We start from the raw sequence: 17,743 nt of genomic DNA, 5'->3' as shown, positions 1-17,743 counted from the left end.
ATGATTTATAATCTCAATGTTTGTAAAGTGTGTATCTTTACTCTAATACTGATGACTTCAGCTCTAATTGATTATATGGTGTTGGATGATTGGATTTACCGAGCCCTTCTGCCTATTCCTCACAGCTGGAATCAGTCTCAGTCGTCCCTCATTGATGTGTGTACTTCTTCAGGCCAACTCTCCAGAACCTCTCTGACATCTGCAGCATGTAGGCCAGAGCTGAGCAGTGGATCTCGAGAGTTTTTCTCTGATCTGTTCTCAGACTTCAGGAACTCTGGATCTCCTGATGGACTGAGAGGTCCTTCATCTCCGTCAGACAGTGGAAATGTTGATGCTTCTGTCAGGAGAGATCTCATCACTGTTCATCTCCTTCAGGGTTGTTGATGGCTCTCTGGATGATTTCTGGACTGTTGTCTGTCTGACCCAGCAGGCCTCCTAGAGGTCTCTGGTTGGACTCCAGAGAGAGGCCATGAAGGAAGCGGACAAACAGGTCCAGGTGGCCATTTTTACTCCTCAGGGATTTCTCCATGGCTCTCTTCAGAAAGACATCCAGGGATGGATAATGGTCATGTTCATTGTCATCACGGCTATCTTTCTTTCCAAATAACTTAGAAATCTTCTTGAGAAAAGACCCTGAGTTTGAGTGCTTGAAGTCTGGTCGCAGGAAGTCCTTGAGTACCTGTGTGTTCCTGTTGGTGTAACAGTGGAACAGGTAGACTGCAGCCAGAAACTCCTGAACGCTCAGATGAACGAAGGAGTAGACTGTTTTCTGGAAGACCACACTCTCTCTCTTGAAGATCTGTGAACAGACTCCAGAGTACAGCGAGGCCTCTGTGACGTCCAGACCACAGCGCTCCAGGTCTTTTTGGTAGAACATGATGTTTCCTTTCTCCAGCTGTTCAAACGCCAGCCTCCCCAGCTTCAGAAGAACTTCCCCGTCGGCCTCCGTCAACTCCTGTGGACTCGTCTCATGTCCCTCAGCATACTTGAGCTTCTTCCTCTTTGTCTGAACCAGCAGGAAGTGGGAGTACATGTCAGTCAGGGTCTTGGGCAGCTCTCCTCTCTGGTGTGTAGTCAACATTTTGTCCAGGACTGTAGCAGTGATCCAGCAGAAGACTGGGATCAGACACATGATGTGGAGGCTCCTGGAGGTCTTGATGTGGGAGATGATTCTGCTGGACAGCTCTTCATCGCTGACTCTCTTCCTGAAGTACTCCTCCTTCTGGGGGTCAGTGAAGCCTCGTACTTCTGTTACCCTGTCAACACACGCAGGAGGGATCTGATTGGCTGCTGCAGGTCGGGAAGTTATCCAGACGAGAGCCGAGGGAAGCAGCTTCCCCTGGATGAGGTTTGTCAACAGCAGGTTGATTGAGGACTTCTTTTTGACATCAGAAACAACCTTCCTCTTGTTGAAATTCAGTGAAAGTCTGCTTTCATCCAGGCCGTCAAAGATGAAGAGAAGTCTGGAGGCAGCGAGCTGGTCTGCTGGGACCTCCTGTAATGTTGAATGGAAAAACACGGAGCAGCTCCAGAAGACTGTACTGCTCATCTTTGATCAGGTTCAGCTCCCTGAAGGAAAGAGGAATCACCAGATCGACATCTGGTTCTCCAACCCTCGGCCCAGTCCAGACAGAACTTCTGCACTGAGAAGGTTTTTCCAACGCCAGCGACGCCGATCATCAGAACGACTCTGATGGGTTTCTGTTGGCCAGGTGAGGCTTAAAGATCTCGCTGCACTGGATGGAGAGTCATGGAGGGTCTCCATCTTGGAAGATGTCTCCAGCTGCCTCACTTCATGTGGGTATTAACCTCCTCTCTCAGTCTGTCTGTGATGTAGACCGCAGTGTAGACCCTGCTGAGGAGGGTTCCACTTCCTGTTTGTTCAGCTCCTTCAGTCACACGTTCATATGTCTTCTTCACTCTGATCTTATGTTCATGCTGACCACAGATCTCTATAGGAAAGAAAAAGGTGAAAGATCAAAATAAGACGAAAAGTTTATCAATATGAAACCAAATACTAAATTTATAAACTAATCATCACTTCTTAAAGTAACAAAAGACATCATGATTTCCCCCCTCTCATTCCCCCTGCATGTTGATGAGATTTGAGGTTTTGGCGTGTTAGTTTAATCAACAATCTTCTACTGGAGATAAAAACACTCTGAGATCACTCTAAAATGGCAGGTAGAATTAATATGTAATGATATTCATAATGATGGTAAAGGTCGCTGCTGTATGACCCAACAGTCGTGTTGGAGACATGAAGACATCAGCAGACAGATGGACAGACTTACTTTTTCCAGAGCTGGTCTGACTGGCTGTCTGCAGTCCAGCTCTGGTTCTGGTTCTGGTTCTGGTTCTGGACAACACCTCCTCAAGAACATCTCTCCTCTTCTCTCTGTGAGTTTAGTATTTAATCATTAATACTTGTTATTGATCCCCAGTGGGGAAATTATAATTTACACTCTGTTAAAACACACTGGCCAGAAATACACATGCACAATTGGAGTGATGTCAATAGGGGGGGGGGTCAGTGCCTTGCTCAAGAGCACCTTGGCAATGCCCAGGAAGTGAACTGGCATCTCTCCAGCTACCAGTCCACTCTCTGGACTGTTGGTCCGTATGTTTTTATTATTATTATCAGAGGAATGAGACATGAATGAGTTGGTATCAGGTCTCTTACTTTGTGTCTGAGGGTCCAGGTCCAGGACTGAAGTCTGGAGGATTGCCTTTGGACCAGTCACTCTTCATAGACTGACAGCCTGATACTACAGACTCTGGTCTCCGTCTCTTGTTCTGGACTCTGTAAACACCAACACGTTTTATTAATGTTCCTTTAATCATGATGCAGGAGCCATGTGTCTCCACCTGTTAGTCTGGGTAATGTAGTTCTTTATTTCAGCCACTAGGGGGAGTATATTTACAGGTGTGGTGATCAGTGAGGGAAAGGTGTGGATGGGGAGAAGGGGCAACACCTGCACTGGGTGAAGAACCTTTTTATGTGAAATACCCTTTTCTACTTTTTCTAATAAAGGGGAAAAACCCCCCCCCCCCCCCCCCCAAAGAGAATGGAGACCTGGACTCCATGCCGTCCATGCCGAGGCTCATAGGATCGCCTCAACACCTCATATTATCTTTAATAAAGACAATTATGGAGCAACACACACACTGCTGACAGGAATTAAAAGGATTCAAAGTTATACTTTGTGTCTGAGGGTCCAGGTTCTTTACTGAAGGTCGGAGGTTCAAATCTGGACCGGTCACTCTTCATAGACTGACAGCCGGATACGACAGACTCTGGTCTCCATCTCTGGTTCTGGACTCTGCAAACACCAACACGCTTTTATTCAATTTAATTTCAATTTTTATACAGCGCTAAATCACAACAACAGTTATCTCATTGCGCTTTCCATAAAGAGCAGGTCTAGACCAGGACTCTGGGATGTTATTTATCTCCCAGGTCTTTCCATAAAGAGCAGGTCTAGACCGGACTCTGGGATGTTATTTATCTTCCAGGTCTTTCCATAAAGAGCAGGTCTAAACCAGGACTCTGGGATGTTATTGATCTCCCAGGTCTTTCCATAAAGAGCAGGTCTAGACCAGGACTCTGGGATGTTATTTATCTCCCAGGTCTTTCCATAAAGACCAGGTCTAGACCAGGACTTTGGGATGTTATTGATCTCCCAGGTCTTTCCATAAAGAGCAGGTCTAGACCGGACTCTGGGATGTTATTGATCTCCCAGGTCTTTCCATAAAGAGCAGGTCTAGACCAGGACTCTGGGATGTTATTTATCTCCCAGGTCTTTCCATAAAGAGCAGGTCTAGACCAGGACTCTGGGGTGTCATTTATCTCCCAGGTCTTTCCATAAAGAGCAGGTCTAGACCAGGACTCTGGGATGTTATTTATCTCCCAGGTCTTTCCATAAAGAGCAGGTCTAGACCGGACTCTGGGATGTTATTGATCTCCCAGGTCTTTCATAAAGAGCAGGTCATCTGCCTCGACCGGTTGGGGGTGAGAGAGAGAGAGAGAGAGAGAGACAGAAAGACAGACAGAGAGAGACATGGAGAATTGTAGCAGAGGGTGTGGAGCAGGAACATGGAGGCAGCAGGTGACTCCAACCACAGATCCAGATCCAGAACCAACTGCAGGAAGAGATAGGAGGAGAGAGAGGAGAGGAGAGGGGCAAGACTCTGTGAAGAGTGAGGTTGCATACAGATGGAGAGAAAGAGGAAGAGAGAGGTGCTCAGTGCGTCATGGGAAGTCCCCCAGCAGTCTAGGCCTATAGCAGCGTAACTAAGGGATGGTTCAGGACTCTCCTGGGCCAGACCTGACTAGAAGCTCTATCAAAGAGGAAAGTCTTAAGCCTTGAGTCAGTGCAATGACTATTATTGCCAATACCTATTAATATTATTCCGCCAGTTTTTTGTCCCGCTACTCGTCCCGGAGCGTTGCCAACACACACACACAGTACATGGAAACGTGTGTAATGATCAGGAATGGTGACTTTTCAACCAGATTTGCGGTTTTCACAAAGTCGAAAAATTTCTCATAGACTTGAATGGAAAATGTTTAGGAAATCGCTCCCCCCCTCTTTGGGACCGTGCTGTATCTCCATACTTTAACGTAGAAACATGATTAAAAGTTTAAACCGAAGACCAGACTTTGGGGTTTATTGGGCTGAATGGGCGTTCAGATATCAAGCACGGTTTCTCCAGAATCCCAGTCTACGTATCGTCCGTTCTCAGACCGCTTTTCCAATGCATTCAAATATCAGTGTGTGTGTTTGTGTGTGTGTGTGTGTGTGTGTGTGTGTGTGTGTGTGTGTGTGTCTTCTCATACTTTGTGTCTGGGGGTCCAAGTTCTTTACTGAAGTTCAGAGGTTCTCTTCTGGACCGGTCACTCTTCATAGACCACCAGCCTGGTACTCCAGACTCTGCTCCGTCCTCCTCTTCCTCCAAATGACTCATCTTCTGATCTGGAGTCAGTCTGAGAGGAACAACAGCAACACTGACTGGGATTAAAACACAAATGGGAAATTAATTAAATTAAATTGAAATGATTAATATATTTGCACAATTTTTTTTTTGGCACAAAACCAGCTATATCCATATATATAGATATACAGATATATCTACATATCTTTATTATCTGATATGAACAGTAGTCTGTGTCTATGCTGAGGTTAGAACTTGGACCATTCAGAATAATCAGAAGGGACGAGTAATACAGCTGTGTACATCAGATTAGTAGAGATACTACACACTGGACTCTGACACCCCCCCCCCCCCCCACACACACACACACACATGCAGACACACACACAAACACGCAAACTCACACAAACACACACACACACACACTCACATCTGCAGAGCCTCCGTGGTGGAATGTGTTTCCTTTGAGAGTAAAATAATAAATGTAGATTATTACTCACCCTGCCTCAGCCTTCAGCTTCCTCCTCCTCCTCTTCTTCACACTGAATGGAGTCTCAGCTGGATCACCTCTTCCTCTTCTCCTCCTCCTCATCTGCTCCTCCCCCCTTCATTTACTGGAAACCAGGTGAGTTCCTCTGTAGGGTGTGTCTTTCTGTGTGTGTTTGTGTGTGTGTGTGTGTGTGTGTGTGTGTGTGTGATTTTGGATGAGATTCAACTATATTGTCATTGTGCAGAGTACAAATGCAGTTTGCGTAATAATAATCTTCAAGTACAGACAGGTGGTGCGTAGGCAAGGCAGCTTTATTTGTAGAGCACATTTCAGCAACAGGGCAATTCAAAGTGCTTTACACAAAATCAGTTAAACAGATAAAACACAAGTACAAACAGTTAAAAATCATAAGCATTAAAAACTAATAAAACACATGAATAGACAGTTAAAAACAAAATAGAAACATTAGGACACATAAAACACAAGAATAAAAGTTACAGTGCGGCATAAGAAATTTAAAGAAATGAGCATTAATTTAAAGAAAGGCAGCATCAAAAAGAAAGGTCTTCAGCCTTGATTTAAAAGAACTGAGAGTAGCAGCGGATCTGCAGGTTTCTGGGAGTTTATTCCAGATATGAGGAGCATAGAAACTGAAAGCTGCTTCACCCTGTTTAGTTCTGACTCTGGGGACAGAAAGTAGACCTGTCCCAGATGACCTGAGAGGTCTGGGGGGGTCATAGTGTAGTAGTAGACCTGTCCCAGATGACCTGAGAGGTCTGGGTGGTTTATAGTGTAGTGGTAGACCTGTCCCAGATTACCTGAGAGGTCTGGGGGGGTCACAGTGTAGTAGCAGATCAGAAATGTATTTTGGACCTAAACCGTTAAGGGATTTATAAACTAGCAAGAGTACTTTGAAATCAATTCTTTGAGACACAGGAAGCCAGTGTAAGGACTTCAGAACTGGAGTGATGTGATCCAGTCTCTTGGTCTTAGTGAGGACTGGAGGGATGTGATCCAGTCTCTTGGTCTTAGTGAGGAGCCGAGAAGCAGCGTTCTGAATCAGCTGTAGCTGTCTGATTGATTTTTTAGGGAGACCTGTAAAGACCCCGTTACAGTAGTCAAGTCTACTGAAGATGAAAGCATGGACCAGTTTTTCCAAGTCCTGTTGACACATAAGTCCTTTAACCCTTGATTTATTCTTAAGGTGATAGTAGGCTGACTTTGTAATTGTCTTAATGTGGCTGTTAAAGTTCAGGTCTGAGTCCATGACTACACCAAGATTTCTGGGTTTGTCTGTTGTTTTTAACATTGTTGTTTGAAGCTGAGCGCAGACTTTTAATCGTTCCTCTCTTGCTCCAAAAACAACCACCTCAGTTTTTCCTTCATTTAATTTCAGAAAGTTCTGGCACATCCAGTCGTTAATTTGTTCGATGCACTTAGTCAGTTTTTGTATTTGACTATAGTCCCCTGGCGATAAGGTTATGTAAATTTGTGTGTCGTCCGGATAACTATGGTAACTTATTTTGTTGTTCTCCATAATCTGAGCCAGTGGGAGCATGTAGATGTTAAACAGAAGAGGCCCCAGAATGGAGCCTTGCGGAACGCCGCACATCATATTTGTACGCTCAGATGCATAATTACCTATTGACACAAAGTAATCCCTATTCTTTAGGTAGGATTCAAACCAGTTTAGTACTAAGCCAGAAAGGCTTAGTACTAAACTGGCTCAGTTTTCCAATCGGTCTAGTAGTATGTCGTGGTCAACCGTGTCAAATGCAGCACTGAGATCAAGTAATACTAAGATTGAAATTTTGCCATTATCTGTGTTAGGGTGGATGTCATTAAAGACCTTAATTAGAGCCGTCTCAGTGCTGTGGTGTTGTCGGAAACCCGACTGAAAGGTATCAAAACTGTTGCTTAGTGACAAGAAATGGTTGAGTTGTTGAAAGACTACTTTTTCAATGATTTTACTTAAAAACGGAGGTTTGATATCGGCCTATAGTTGCTCATTAGTGACTCTTCTAGGTTGTTCTTTTTTAATAGAGGCTTGATTACTGCAGTTTTCAGGGCCTGTGGAAAGATTCCTGAAAGAAGAGATGTGTTCACAATCTGTAGAAGATCAGAAGTCAAACAATTGGAAACATTTCTGAAAAGTCACGTTGGTAGAATATCAAGGCAACAGGTCGAGGTTTTCAGATGTTGAATAATGTCCTCCAGGTTTGTATGGTTGATTGTGTGAAATTCTGTCATATTGGAACTAGTTTTGCTTGAACACTGTGACAACACATATCCTGAACTTGATATGGAGGCACTGACTGTTAGTCTAATCTTCCAAATTTTGTCTTTGAAGAAGTAGGCAAAGTCATTGCAGGCCTTGGTAGATAAAAGTTCAGATGCTACTGGTACTGGAGGGTTTGTTAATCTATCAACAGTAGCAAACAAAGCACGTGAATTATTATTGTTTTTAGAGATAATATCAGAGAAGAAGGACCTTCTTGCATTCCTCAGTTCCAAATTATAAATGCAAAGTCTCTCTTTATAGGAGTTATAATGGAGCAGGAGATTTGTTTTTCGCCACCTTCGTTCAGCTTTCCTACACTCTCTTTTTTCTGTTCTCACCAGTAGGACATTTCTCCATGGAGATCTTTTCTTACCAGAGACAACTTTGACCTTAGTGGGAGCAATGGCATCAATAACATTTGTAATTTTACAGTTGAAATTATCTACAAGCTCAGTGACTGAGAGCCCAGAGAGGGCGGGTGTGGAGGAGAAAAGCTGAATAAATGTTTCACTGGTGTTTTCAGTGATATACCGTTTTCTGATTATCTTTGTTTGGACACTTTTGGGCACAGAGATAGTGCCGTTAAAGAAAACACAGGAATGATCAGAGAGAGCAACGTCAGTCACCACAACCTTGGATATGTTCAGACCCTTGGAGACAACCAAGTCCAGAGTGTGTCCCTTATTGTGTGTGGGCTCTGTCACATGCTGAGTCAGTCCATAGTTCTCAAAAACACAACACAGTTCTTTGGACCCCCTGTCCTGGGGGCTGTCAACATGAATGTTAAAATCACCCGCAATGATTACACAATCAAAGTTAATACAGATTATAGACAGCAGTTCAGTGAAGTCATCAATGAAGGTTGCACAATATTTAGGTGGCCTGTAGATATTTAGAAACATCGCTCGAGGGGAAGATCTTAATTGAAGAGCAACATATTCAAAAGAAGCAAAATTTCCATAACATATTTGCATACAGTGGAATGAGTCATTAAACAAAATGGCGACTCCACCTCCTTTCTTATTCACTCTATTCTCACTCATAAAACTGAAGTTAGGGGGAGCTGACTCGATGAGAACAGCAGCGCTGTTATTATGGTCTAACCAGGTTTCAGTTGAAAACATAAAATCTAGATTGTGTTTGATAATAAAATCATTGATTAAAAATGATTTTCCTGCCAAAGACCTGACGTTTAGTAAGGCTAGTGTTAGTGTGTTTTCATTTTTTGGGACAGGCTGTAGCTGACGAGGAATGGATGCTAAATTTGCTAAGTTTGCAGTTAAGTGCTTATTCACCATTCTTTTCCTATTACCTATCACAACATAAATTGAGGAAGAATTGAATACACAGGGCCCGGGCTTGTCTTTGAAAAAGTCATAAGTGTCTCTAGGCCTGGGGCCAAGCCACATATCAGGTCATGCTTACTGGATTTTGCACACAAAAATCCAATCAATGCTTCCATGTTCCAGGAGCTCCGACTTGCCACAGTTCGAAAGTCGATGGAGTAATCTGCAACAGTCCTTCTACCTTGGCGAATACTCATCAGAGTCCGAGATGCCTCGGTAGTTGTGGATTCCAAATCGAATACCTTGAGCATCTACTGTGCGAATAGGTTGAAGGTCGAACATGCTGGGGTCTGGCGCTCAAACTCTGCCGTTCCCCAGAGACGAGCTCGGCCCGTCAGGTGAGTAATCACGTAACCGACCTTCGCCCCTTCAGTGGCAAAAGTCCTGGGTTGCAGGGTGAACTGGACACGGCAGCTCGTCAGGAACGCCCGTACCTGGGTTGGGTCGCCGCTGAGCCGTTCTGGATTGCCGATCCTGGGTTCTGGGACACCGACAGCCGCTGCAGTAGGGGACTGGGCAGGACACTCGGGTGCTGGGCCGGTGAGCAGGCTGACTGGAGCTGGGCCGGTGGGAGCAGGCAGAGGAGAAAGGTTGGTGAGAAGTTGGATAATCATTGCAAGTTGTTGTTGCTGTTGCTGTTGCTGTTGCTGCTGGAACTGCTGACGCTGTTGGAAGCCGGCTTGGAGTAGAGAGGCAATGTCAGCCGTGTTGCGATCCACCTCTCTCTCTGTCTCTACCAGGCGTTGCATGGCGGTGGGTGGTTCTGAGCTGTCGGTTTCCATGCTGTTATGACCGTGCGCTGGGTCCATGTTTGGTCAGATCGTACTGTCAGACACCAAACAAGACGAGGACCACAAAAGCGTCACGTTCGATAGTTTATTAAAGGGTTGGGGGTATGGGAGTTTCAGAGGTACCGGGAAATCCAAAAATCAGCACATGTGTAGATCCCCAGTAGCCGAACAGCGAGAGCAGGAGCTGGATGATCCGAGAAGTCCGGAGCAGGAGAACACGGAAGTAATCGAGCGGATCCGGGATCACCAGTAGAGAGTCAAAAAGCTTTTCCCAAAACACGCAGGTAACCGGTACTGGTAGCAGACGATCTGACAAGTGAGGACTGAAAAACAAGGCGTTATATACAGGACATGATGAGTGGTGAATGCAGTGCAGCTGGTAGGTAACGAGGGTGAGGCAGAGCAGAGCAGAAACAGGTGAAAGTCATCAAACCCCAATCAGCGTGTTACCAGGCAGAGAGAGAGCTCATGACATTTCATCTCCGAAGAATTGCAAAGATCAGATCAGTAATGTCCCTTAAAGATGCCGAGGCCCTTATTCAGGCCTTTGTTACATCTAGACTAGATTATTGTAATGTCCTGGTCTCGGGGCTGCCTAAGAAAAGTCTGCGAGGTCTACAGATGGTCCAGAATGCTGCAGCACGTATTCTCACTGGATCATCAAAAATACAGACACATAACTCCTGTGTTGGCCTCACTTCACTGGCTCCCGGTCCAGGTCTGAGCAGATTTTAAGGTCTTACTTTTAACTTACTAAATAATGAATGGCCTTGCACCAGTACATCTGTCTGATCTGGTAACCTCTTATGTGCCTTCTCGGTTGCTGCGCTCCCACGGGTCAGGATTGCTGACTATACCAAAGGTTAGAAAGAAAACGGTTGGAGCGAGCCTTCTTGTTTCGCGCTCCAATGTTATGGAACAGTCTTCCAGTAGATATCAGTCTGGCATGTTCAGTTGGGGTCTTTAAATCAAAGCTTAAGACTTACTTATTCACCGCTGCGTATGAGTCCTAAATGCTAATTTATCTTTGATGTATTTGTATAGTGTCATTTACTTTTTATTGTCTCGATTTTAAACTTTTTGTAGTGTTTGAATTTAAAGTGTATCCTTGCTGTAGAGCACTTTGATGGAAAGCGCTCTATAAAAAATACATGTGTATGTAATGTACATGAACTGACCTCAGAGTCTCCAGTCTGCAGGCTGGACTCTCCAGTCCAGCACACAGGTGCTCCACTGCTGAATCATACAGGTTGTTGTTGCTCAAGTGCAGGTCTCTCAGATGGGAGGGGTTGGACTTCAGAGCTGAGACCAGAGCAGCACAGCTGATCTCTGACACACGGTAGTCCCACAATCTGAATAAAGAATAAATGAAGAAGATAACAATCCATTTATTATCCAATCAGATGTGTTGATGTAGCTCAACATTACTTTATCCTAATCAACGACCTTTCCCCTAAAATGAGGAATGTTTAAAATGAATTGCTAGTTCTATGTGCAGCAGTTCTGATATTAATGTTATCATATTTTGCTTTTGTGTGTGTGTGTGTGTGTGCGCGTGTGTGTGTGTGTGTGTGCAAGTGAGTCATTGAATTAGAGTGTGTGTGTGTGTGTGTGTGTGTGGGTGTGTGTGTGTGTGTGTGTGTGTGTGTGTGAGAGTGAGGGAGTGAGTGAGTAAGAGTTGAAGATACAAATCCATTCATAATCCAATTAGCGAGTGGAGGTTTTAACTGTGTAACTCAACATGACTACGTCCTAGTCCCAATGATGTTTTCCCTGAAATGAGTAAAGAGACTTTGTAAAGGATGAAAACAAAATAAAGTCCAGGACTTATTTCCACTGTGTTCCTCAACACATAAACATCAGAACAAGACACTTACAGAGCGTGTGATGAACATTTACATTATATAAAAATGTTTAACTTAAAAAAATAGAAATAAAAACTGTACTTTGCCTATTCTTCTATTCCACAACCCTGTCTAGTAACCAGGCCTTGACTGTCTTTTTGAATGATTTCAGTGTGGGAAGACTTTAATTTGCTGATCTACCTTATTCCACTGAGCTGCCCCCATAAAGGCAACGGTTCCTCTCCCTAACACTGTCTCTAATCTATGAGGACACAGGTCAGAGATGCTGCTACATACCAACCAACCAGTATTTATAGATCATGGTCAGTCTTCACATAGTAACACCAAACCCAACAGGGAGCCAGCTGACCTCAAAAGACTGTGGTCTACCTACATGAGACCTATGGCCAGAGTTCAGAATTACTCATATTAATTTATTCTGCGCTGTTTCTCATCCTCTCTTTAAGTCGGTTTGTTAGGCCTTCAAACCAGGAAGTTCATGCAAATTCTAAATAATTTAACATTAAGGCATTGGCTGAAATGATGATTGTTGACTGATCTGAACAGGAGTCTGCCATGTCATTAATGTCTGTTAATGTCTCCCTTTCATGTCTTCAGCTGTCCAATAAATAAAGGACTAATATGCCCAAAATAATATTAAAAAAGGAATAAAAAATATGCATTACAAATCAGATTCCCTTTACAATGCACTCATTAATATTTTCACAAACTGTAAAAAACAAACACTTGCTCCACTGCAAACACTTTATGAATAATCACTCGATGCATTGGACAAAAAGCCATCTAGTTATATTATTATAAGATAAACCAAAGACATGACCTCATGCCCGTTGACAGTGTACTTTCTTGCTGATGTGATCTAGTCTATAACGTAATCAGGGATCTGGACGCTCCACCATTAAAGGAGTTTGTGTCCCTGTGTCCAGGCCCTGGGAGGAGAACCAGGACCACCAACAGAGGTGACGGGGCAGTACAGCCCAGATCTACATCTAGCAGATCAGTCTTCTCTGGTAGAACCACAAAGTCCTGGAGCTCAGCACCAAGAGATCAGAGAACCTAACAACTTTACTGGTTTTAAATTAAAGATGAAATCATATCTGAAATCAGCCCAATCATGCTCCCATCAACCATAAACCCAAACAGCCAGTCTTCATGTAGTGAAGGCCTGTTGTAGTGTCTCTGGGATTTTATTGGTGGTATTATTGTTGTGGTGTTTTAATGTTGTGATGTTGTATTGTTGCTGTTGTCTTCATGTTCTGTCTCTTGTTATCACAGTAGTGTTTTTGTAGTTTGTTGTATAGTGGACGAGTTTTAATATTTAAAATGTGATTGATGTCTTTACTACTGTGTTAGATTTCCCTTCTGACAGATATGTTATTCTCTGTTTCCTGCCCAGCGACTACAGCTGTAATACAGTACAGCTAATAATCGTACTGCTAAGGAGCTGAGCATTGTCCCTATCAAATAAATAAATGAATAAATAAACTGTTACTGATGTTTGCAGAAACACAAATATCATCAAAACTAGTAAATGAAAAATATAAACATCCGTTATTCGTAGTGTGATTAAGAACAGACTCATGCATGATTTCTTAGTGTGTAAATTGTGTATCTTTACTCTGATACTTCAGCTCTACATTGATTTATGGTGTTGATAATCTGGACTTACACAGCCCTTCTGCAGTTCCTCACAGCTGGAATCAGTCTCTGTTTTCCCTCCTTTGATGTGTTGTACTGATTCAGGTCCAACTCATCCAGAACCTCCTCTGACATCTGCAGCATGTAGGCCAGAGCTGAGCAGTGGATCTCAGAGAGTTTCTTCTCTGATCTGTTCCCTGACTTCAGGAACTCTTGGATCTCCTGATGGACTGAGAGGTCCTTCATCTCCGTCAGACAGTGGAAGATGTTGATGCTTCTGTCAGGAGAGATCTTGGTCTTCTTCATCTCCGTCAGACAGTGGAAGATGTTGATGCTTCTGTCAGGAGAGATCTCATCACTGTCCATCTCCTTCAGGTTGTTGATGGCTCTCTGGATGATTTCTGGACTGTTGTCTGTCCGACCCAGCAGGCCTCCTAAGAGTCTCTGGTTGGACTCCAGAGAGAGGCCATGAAGGAAGCGGACTAACAGGTCCAGGTGGCCATTTTCACTCCTCAGGGATTTCTCCAAGGCTCTCTTCAGCAAGACATCCAGGGATGGGTAATGGTCATGTTCACTGTCATCACGGCTATCTTTCTTATCAGAAATCTTTTGAGAAAAGACTTTGAGTTTGAGTCCCTGTGCTGAAGTCTTCTCAGGAAGTCCTTGAGTACCTGTGTGTTCCTGTTGGTGTAACAGTGGAACAGGTAGACTGCAGCAGAAACTCCTGACGCTCAGATGTAACGAAGCAGTAGACTGTTTTCTGGAAGACCACACTCTCTCTTTTGAAGATCTGTGAACGACTCCTGAGTACAGCGAGGCCTCTGTGACATCAGATCACATCGCTCCAGGTCTTCTTGGTAGACACTGATGTTTCCTTTCTTCAGCTGTTCAAACGCCAGCCTCCCCAGCTTCAGAAGATCTTCCGTCGTCGGCTCCGTCAGCTCCTGTGGACTCGTCTCATGTCCCTCAGCATACTTGAGCTTCTTCCTCTTTGTCTGAACCAGCAGGAAGTGGGAGTACATGTCAGTCAGGTCTTGGGCAGCTCTCCTCTCTGGTCTGTAGTCAACATGTGGTCCAGGACTGTGCAGTGATCCAGCAGAAGACTGGGATCAGACACATGATGTGGAGGCTCCTGGAGTCTTGATGTGGGAGATGATTTGCTGGACAGCTCTTCATCACTGACTCTCTTCCTGAAGTACTCCTCCTCTGGGGGTCAGTAAAGCCTCGTACTTCTGTTACCCTGTCAACACACCCAGGAGGGATCTGATGGCTGCTGCAGGTCGGGACGTTATCCAGACGAGAGCCGAGGGAAGCAGCTTCCCTGGATGAGGTTTGTCAACAGCAGGTTGACTGGGGACTTGTGTGTGACATCAGGAACAGCCTCATCGTTGTTGAAATCCAGTGAAAGTCTGCTTTCATCCAGGCCGTCAAAGATGAAGAGAAGTCTGGAGGCAGCGAGCTGGTTGCTGGGACCTCCTGTAATGTTGGATGGAAACACGGAGCAGCGCAGAAGACTGTACTGCTCATCTCTGATCAGGTTCAGCTCCCTGAAGGAAGAGGCAATCACCAGATCGACATCTTGGTTCTCCAACCCCTCGCCCAGTCCAGACAGAACTTCTGCACTGAGAAGGTTTTTCCAACGCCAGCGACGCCGATCATCAGAACGACTCTGATGGGTTTCTGTTGGCCAGGTGAGGCTTTAAAGATCTCTCTGCACTGGTTGGAGAGTCATGGAGGGTCTCCATCTTGGAAGATGTCTCCAGCTGCCTCACCTCATGTGGGTATTAACCTCCTCTCTCAGTCTGTCTGTGATGTAGACCGCAGTGTAGACCCTGCTGAGGAGGGTTTCCACTTCCTGTTGTTCAGCCTTCTTCAGTCACACGTTCATATGTCCTCTTCACTCTGATCTTATTTCATGCTGACCACCGATCTCTAAGAGATAAAGAAAAAAAAAGGTGAAAATAAAGAAAAAGGTGAAAGATCAACATAAGAAGAAAAGTTTATAGTTTGGTGATTTTTATTATCAATATGAAAACCAAATAGTAAAGTTATAAAATAATCATCTCTTCTTAATGTTCTTAAGTTATCCCCCTGCTCTGGTGTTTCCCCCTCTCATTCCCCCTGCTCTGGTGTTCCCCCCTCTCATTCCCCCTGCTCTGGTGTTCCCCCCTCTCATTCCCCCTGCTCTGGTGTTCCCCCTCTCATTCCCCCTGCATGTTGATGAGATGTGAGGTTTAATCAGAGACTAGTTCTTCTACTGGAGATAAAACCCTTTTGGGTCCAAACTTGAAGCTTGAAGACTAAAGCGTAGCGGTGGAGATGGAGCCTCAGAGAAGAAGCAACAGGAAAAGATGGTTTCCATCAGCAGGAAGTTAACAAAGCAGGACTAAAATATTCAGGAGTCAGTCAAATAAAGCTGATATGTTAGAGGACAGACAGGAACACAGGAGAAGTGATCCAGAGCAGGAGAAACATTCAGTTAAATGGCAGGTAGAATTAATATGTAATGATATTCATAATGATGGTAAAGGTCGGTGCTGTATGACCCAACAGTCGTGTTGGAGACATGAAGACATCAGCAGACAGAGGGACACACTTACTTCTTCCAGAGCTGGTCTGACTGGCTGTCTGCAGTCCAGCTCTGGTTCTGGTTCTGGTTTTGGTTCTGGACAGCACCTCCTCAGAAACATCTCTCCTCTTCTCTCTGTGAGTTTAGTATTTAATCATTAATACTTGTTATTGATCCCCAGTGGGGATATTATAATTTACACTCAGTTAAAACACACTGGCCAGAAATACACATGCACAAATGGAGTGATGTCAGAGTGCTGGACTGGCACCCTGAGTGGTTGGGGGGGGAGGAGGGGGTCGGTGCCTTGCTCAAGAGCACCTTGGCAATGCCCAGGAAGTGAACTGTCATCTCTCCAGCTACCAGTCCACTCTCTGGACTGTTGGTCCGTATGTTTTTATCATTATTATCAGAGGAATGAGACATGAATGAGTTGGTATAAGTTCTCTTACTTTGTGTCTGGGGGTCCAGGTCCAGGACTGAGGTTTGGAGGTTTGCCTATGGACCAGTCACTCTTCATAGACTGACAGCCTGATACTACAGACTCTGGGGTCCGTCTCTGGTTCTGGACTCTGCAAGGCAAGGCAGCTTTATTTGTATAGCACATTTCAGCAACAGGATCATTCAAAGTGTTTTACACAAAAATATAAAAACAGATAAAACACAAGAAAAAAAGTTACAGTGCAGCATAAGAAATTAAACATTATAGAAATGAACATAATTTAAAGAAAGGCAACATCAAAAAGAAAGGTGGAGTGATGTAATCCAGTCTCTTGGTCTTAGTGAGGACTGGAGGGATGTGATTAGAGTTCTTTCTTTCTAGAGTTTAAGCATCAGGATCTGAATACATTCTCAACTTGTTTTGCAAACGTTTTGCTTCATTTAGCAAAGAAAGCACAGATTTAAACACACCTCTGTATGTGTGTCTGTGTGTGTGTGCATGTGTATGTTGGTACAGTCTAGTACAGTCAATCAATCACCAATAACAAACTTCTTTTTACTGAATATTATGATTTGAATGAGATGAAACTGTTCTGAACCTCCTGCAGAATAAAACATAAAAAGTCTAAATAACATTCTCAGTTTCCAGCGTGTTTCCCTGGTCTGATGAATTGTACTGACTCAGGTCCAACTCATCCAGAACCTCCTCTGACATCTGCAGCATGTAGGCCAGAGCTGAGCACTGGATATCAGAGAGTTTCTTCTCTGATCTGTTCTCTGACTCCAGGAACTCTTGGATCTCCTGATGGACTGAGTGGTCCTTCATCTCCATCAGACAGTGGAAGATGTTGATGCTTCTGTCAGGAGAGATCTCATCACTGTTCATCTTCTTCAGGTTGTTGATGGCTCTCTGGATGATTTCTGGACTGTTGTCTGTCTGACCCAGCAGGCCTCCTAAGAGTCTCTGGTTGGACTCCAGAGAGAGGCCATGAAGGAAGCGGACAAACAGGTCCAGGTGGCCATTTTTACTCCTCAGGGATTTCTCCATGGCTCTCTTCAGGAGGAACTTCCCTGTCAGCCTCCATCAGCTCCTGTGGACTCGTCTCATGTCCCTCAGCATACTTGAGCTTCTTCCTCTTTGTCTGAACCAGCAGGAAGTGGGAGTACATGTCAGTCAGGGTCTTGGCAGCTCTCCTCTCGGTCTGGATGTACTCAACATGTGGTCCAGGAGCATGTAGCAGTGATCCAGCAGAAGACTGGGATCAGACACATGATGTGGAGGCTCCTGGAGGTCTTGATGTGGGAGATGATTCTGCTGGACAGCTCTTCATCATTGACTCTCTTCCTGAAGTAATTCAATTCAATTCAATTCAATTTATTATAGTAT

General features: G+C 44.4%; 1 pseudogene; it reads right to left on the bottom strand.

Annotated features, from left to right (window-relative positions):
- Positions 1 to 99: 99 nt before the first annotated feature.
- On the bottom strand, positions 100 to 17,416 carry LOC116685488 (NLR family CARD domain-containing protein 3-like; annotated as a pseudogene).
- Positions 17,417 to 17,743: the final 327 nt, after the last annotated feature.

This window comes from Etheostoma spectabile, unplaced genomic scaffold (assembly GCF_008692095.1).
Source record: "Etheostoma spectabile isolate EspeVRDwgs_2016 unplaced genomic scaffold, UIUC_Espe_1.0 scaffold00569875, whole genome shotgun sequence".
Taxonomy (NCBI): domain Eukaryota; kingdom Metazoa; phylum Chordata; class Actinopteri; order Perciformes; family Percidae; genus Etheostoma; species Etheostoma spectabile.
The sequence above is the reverse complement of the archived record's forward strand: the minus strand, read 5'-3'. Positions and strand labels throughout refer to the sequence as shown.